The 5968-nt window shown below is 36.9% G+C and overlaps 1 non-coding gene and 1 pseudogene across 1 annotated transcript; both read right to left on the reverse strand.

Annotated features, from left to right (window-relative positions):
- Positions 1 to 274: 274 nt before the first annotated feature.
- LOC122027541 lies at positions 275 to 4839 on the reverse strand (annotated as a pseudogene).
- Positions 4840 to 5591: 752 nt separating this feature from the next.
- Positions 5592 to 5714, reverse strand: LOC122028429. Its single transcript, XR_006124810.1, has one exon. It is a non-coding gene; the product is annotated as a U11 spliceosomal RNA (small nuclear RNA).
- Positions 5715 to 5968: the final 254 nt, after the last annotated feature.

The following is a 5968-nucleotide window of genomic DNA, read 5'->3' on the forward strand; positions in this document are numbered from 1 at the left end:
GGAAGTACAGCGCCAACAACGCATCTCAACGACCCCCGTCAATGCCGACGACAACACAATCGGTCTCCGTCTGACTCAGATTCTAGACGAAATCAATAATCATTGCCCCATGAACTGTGCTAATTCACCAATATATTTCGATCCAATAAAAATTAATCGTGACTTTTATTATTTGTCATACAAATTTTAGAATAATCAATCAAATCATGCATGTGCACACGGGGTATTCGTCTGTCTCTGTACTTGATCTTAGAAAGATTATATAACATAAACATTAACTATAAAAGCTCTTCCAGCATAAATTCAAAAACATTAGTTCACACAACCAATAACCATCAGTTCTGTCAAGTTCAACTTAACACGAAGAGACTTCAGTGGTAAACTGATTTCTCCTTTATTTTCTTCGAATTTAAAGTTGCAAATGTTTGACATCGAATATCAACCCCTTGTTAAGGGTAAATAGTGATATAGATAGCATAGCTAAAGACCCATGTGTATTTTGAAATCTCACATGGTAATCTTTGAGGAATCAGCTGGCCTTGCGCAGTGCAGAGGCAGTCTTAGATCCAGACTGACGCCCCAGGTGCTTGCAAATGAAGTCACCAGCAGCCATAAGCTTCCCCAAATCCACGTTGGTTTGTATGCCTAAACCATGTAGCATATATACTACATCTTCAGTGGCAACATTCCCAGAAGCTCCCTTTGCATAGGGGCATCCACCCAGACCAGCCACAGATGAATCCACTACACTGATTCCCATCTATAAATTTATCGATTGAGACAAAAAGTCATATTCATCGTCATTAGCAAACCATGTTAGTGCCAACTATTTGAGATCAGCTACGTGCTTCCTATTGTGTTACTTGACTTTAGAGGATTCACTTACTTGGAGGGCCACCAGAATGTTTGGGAGTGCTTGGCCATAGGTATCATGGAAATGGACAGCAATCTTATCCACTGGAATGAGGGATGCCACAGCTTCAAGCATTGGGATCACGGTACCTTCGTGGTAGAAAAATCCAAGTTAAACTAGCATCGTGTTTGAATTGTTACATTGTGGATAAACTTACTGTCGACATAGCATTGATGTTTCAAGTTCAACAGATTTTCAGTTACTAGAATCTAAGGCTCGTCCCAAGAAAGCTAAAATAGGCAAATCTTACCTAGAGTACCGAGTCCAATGGTATCACCAAGTGAGATCTCATAGCAGCCCATATCATAGAGTTCTTTTGCCACATATGCTACTTTTTCTGGAGGAATTGGTCCTTCTGTGGGGCATCCCACAACACAGGATACATACCTATCAATTAATGGAGGTGCATTTCAGATGCACCAGAAAAATTAGTGCCGAACTCCAGCACAGACACAAGATTTGATGGATAAGAAGTTGAAGGGGCAAAGGACAACCACAAAATTGGGAAGGTCTAGTTGGTGACAAGTAGAAATGTTAAAAACTATAAAAAACATATGGGATTCTTTGGTTAAGATTGAGTTTAGCAATGGTAATTATTGATAACTATGGATTGGATAGGGAAGAAGGTAGTACCCACGAACAGGTAAGTTGAGTTCTTTAGCAGCAGCAATAACTTCACGATAACGAGTAAGGCTCTGGTCAATGCTGCAATTAATGTTGGACTTGGAAAAGGACTCAGAAGCTGATGCAAATACTGCGATTTCCTTTGCCCCAGCAGCAATGGCTGCTTTAAATCCCTGAACAATGCTTGTGTAACTATAAGCACTTCCTCAGATTATGAGATCCTACCCTGCAACCCTAGGTTCAGACATAAATATTGAACTTACTTTTAGATTTGGAGTCAAGACAGGCAAACTGACACCATGAACATCATGAATTGCTTCCATGACATCCTTAGCATCTGCCAACTGCAGTGAAATATGAACATCAAAATTTGAAGGTTCAATATATAACGAAAGAAAAATCATGTTAATTACCTCAATCAGATATTTTAAACGTTGAAGATTATTGAGAAATTAAATAAACAATATGCATATCATTTATATGTGCTTAAAATGTTCACTTTAAGAATTATCAACTAATATTAGCTTAATATTCTCTCTTGTTTGTCACTTGATTAGAAGTGAAACTTTCCAAGTTCCTTTGAAAAAGTAGATTTAAGCTTTATCGCTACTAAAAAGTTACAAGTACCAAAAACAACTTATAACTATAGTGGAACTGTTACCTGAGGCACCCATTTTGGAGAAACAAAGCTTGTGGCTTCGACAACGGATAAACCAGATGAAGCCAGTTTCTTTATGAGTTCAACCTTTACAGCTGCAGGTATTATGTGGTTTTCATTTTGCAAACCATCTCTAGGACCAACTTCGACTATTTTCACAAATCTTGGCATTCCACCAAAAAACTGCAAATGTGACATTTATCAATTTGCTAGTATTTTATTTCGAACATTCAAACAAAAACAAGTAACTACGGCCAACCATAACATTAGAGTTACAGGGCATTGACAAAACTCAAATAAAAGAATATGAAAATTAAGTTGATATAAAAGGAAGAAAAACATGGAAGCAAGAATATTCTCCAGCATAAATCCTGCACCAACATTGTTCTGTTTCAAGGCAACACCATTTCTGCTCAATGCATATCAATGCATAGGATTATTCTAAATTCGTAACATTTTCTGGTATTGACACCAATCTAAACATTAAAATAAGCTGAAATTGTCCACCTTTCCATTACATTTTATAAAGATATTTTGCTAGCCAAAAAATTGCACATATGCGAAGGGTTTGCAGAAACGATGAATCACAAACCTTGCTGGATACTGCCTGATTCCCATCCTTGTGTGATAACCAAACCAAGGAATCTCTAGAAAATTTATCTCTTGTTTGCCTTCTCCAGCCATAATCATCACTGTAAGAAGAAGAGATTTGAGGCTGATTAGAAACAGACCAAAAAAACAGTAATGGTTAAAAAACAAAGGAGAAATTTATTTTGAACTATGATTATGTAATTTCAGAGTAACATGGGATCAAAAAACTCCAAGAAGTATAATGCAAGATTAAATCTTACCTAAAAAAAGATGTACCAAGTTCTCTTATTCACTCTAACAATGGAACACAAGTACGATGACATTGAAACAATTTAAAAGGTGTAACATGAACATCTGGTAAAAAAAAATGATACTGTGGTTGTTATTTGAGATTTATAATTCTATCAGATATTTAGTAAGAAAATAATCAATTTTTCTTTTGTATTTTGTCAAATGACTTTTCCTAGTCATGCTTAACATAAAACATAGCCAACTTTAGTGATGCACCTACAACATAGTAGTGAATACTCATCCCCAATTATCTATTCAAGCAGAGAGATCACTTAATAAGACAGTGGGGCATTTCATTAAAAATAAAAAAAATAAAAATTGCATATAAGCTTTCAGTTGGCTAATTATTTCCATAATAACCCATCACGCAATACTGATTCTTTACTTTAAGGTTATGGGAGTCATTCTGTCACAAATGGATGCATCAGTATGCATACTAGTATAGATAAGAAATATATCAATTATCCTTTTGCCAAGCAGAATTTCATCATTCAATGTGAGTGTTTCAAAAGGAAAAACCTTTAATCATACAGAACATGGTCCAACCATCAAACTTACTTGCAACTGTTAGATGAGCTACACTCTCTGGCTTCAGTTAGGCAATTACCAACTTCTGTCTCATCAACCCTCGGTCTGCAGGCAGTGGAAGTGCATCGTTGAAGCCTACCGATAATGCTCAATCTTGGCACATTGTCAAAACAAAGAGGCTCCTCTATGCTTGACATTTTTCACTGGATGCAACGCAAAACACCCCAGCAAGAAGGAGGTGGCCCACGTCCCTTAGAGTTAGACTTATATCAAAGCAATTGATAAAAGTTCAATGCACTTGCCAGGTAAAAATTTTAAAAAAAAAATTGCAATACTTGAACTAGATGATAATTATTTCCACATACATTTCGTTGAAACTGCTGTACTTAAACTAGTTGATTATTCCAACTGTGTTAAAATATTTCCTTAAATTCTTGGTTGGTAAAAAATGCATAGAAAATGACCCTACAATACTGATTTTAAGAACGAAAACAATATTAAGAATGCAACTAGTTTTATTTGTTATTGGTCTTGTTTTGTCAGGTCTATAGATTCTTCCGCAAGCCATCCTATAAAATATCTAAAAATATACCCGAAGAAATAAATCAAATGCATCTAATTTTTATTAGGTTTTAAAAATTAAGGTATCCACATGGGTATGACAACATCACTAATCCCACAATGTAACCAATGTAGCTCTCCTATTCCTTATCTCCTTCCAATTTGATTAGCCTAAATCAATCCTAATGTATTAAAGTTTGGTTCGATATGGAGGGATTGAAAGTGTTAGAAGCAGTGTAAACAAGACTCACGGAATAATCATACTTCAACTGAACAACCAATTTACTCCTCGAATAGAAACATGAAACCACCACTAAAATTTTGGTGGGTGGGTAGGTGGGGGGTGGAGCGGGAAGAAAATTTCTGACTGACCTGAAATCAAAAGCTCAGACGGGAACTCCGAAGGAAGATGATGAACTTTCTCCTCTCCCGATTTCAATCGGGCAAAGATTATACTTTTATTAGAAGCGAAGCAAGCGATTTGGTCGAGTTGATTGTTAGGGGAGCTTGTGCCTTGCCCTTACCGCCCACCTAGAACTCCAATCGAAGCCGCAAAAAATCGAACGAACGATGGACGAAATAGAGGGAGAAAGGTGGAAGATGGGTTAGGTGGGAAGGGAAGGCCGAAGGCGGAGGACCGGGAACGGGGAATACACAAAACGTGTCGGCCACGAAGCGCGTACCATTAATTCATCGCGCCATATTTATTACTTGGTCACAGGAGTTTAAAATGATCTGAACCGTAGATTTATGGCGTTTCGGCTACTCAGTCGCATTCCTGGACGTAGGATTTTGACAATTCAAATAAGAAATCGGGGAGTAGGCTATGTTCGATTTATTGTGTGGTGGAACAGACAGGACACGTATCGGATGCCGCCAGTTCCACCACGTGTGCTTCCCAAAGCCATTGGCTTTATTAGATTTATGTTATTTGTTTCTTTTAAAATATTAACAACAACAAATTTATTGTGGACACTTCCAAAGCAATAGATTGTTCTAGAAATTAAACCCCTATTGTTTATTAGAAAAACAAAAATAAAATTTTAGTGGAAGCCAACGAACGCAGTCCATCTTTCTGGGAGCTGAGACGTTAAGCTCAAGTAGGTGTACAATTTAACGGCAAATTAGTAAGATTAAGGTCTACCTACTGTTATACCTACAAATTAATTTGCAATAAATTGGTATGATAACTTTTTTTATTAAAACACGTTTTTAATAATATAAATCTTCATATTACAATCTAATTAATCTTAGAGATCAATTTTGTCCTTAAAATTTTTTTTATCGATTATCAAAATAAATTTTAAAAGTATAGATCCACATACTAGCATCACCAACAATTCGCATTGTAGACATTCAAAAATGTGCTCCGTGAAAATTGAACCCTTTTGTACTATTGCACCATGCTTGGGGTAACACTTGTAAGGTCAAGCGAGCAAGCCAACCCGATTTGATTCCACAAATTGTGTTGGTCATCTGTCTTGATAGCCATACAACACTCATCAATTGAAAAATGAGCGTGGCATACATAGCCAACCGACCCTTTTATTATACATGATTTCTTTTAATCATATATGTTCCTGCATGAGATCATCGACGGGTAAGCCACTGATGAGCTGTCTTAGATATTGACGGAGTCGCCGAATCTTTAAGGGGAAGAAAGAAAGAAGGAGCTGAATAACTAAAAGCGCATGCTATATATGCCTGACAAAGAAAGAGAGACTTTCTCCATATCCGTGGGACCGACTCTAGGGGACCGCTAATGTGACAGTTCCACATTTTTTCTGAGAGAGAAAGAGAGA

The sequence above is a fragment of the Zingiber officinale genome, chromosome 10A (assembly GCF_018446385.1).
Source record: "Zingiber officinale cultivar Zhangliang chromosome 10A, Zo_v1.1, whole genome shotgun sequence".
NCBI classification, from domain to species: domain Eukaryota; kingdom Viridiplantae; phylum Streptophyta; class Magnoliopsida; order Zingiberales; family Zingiberaceae; genus Zingiber; species Zingiber officinale.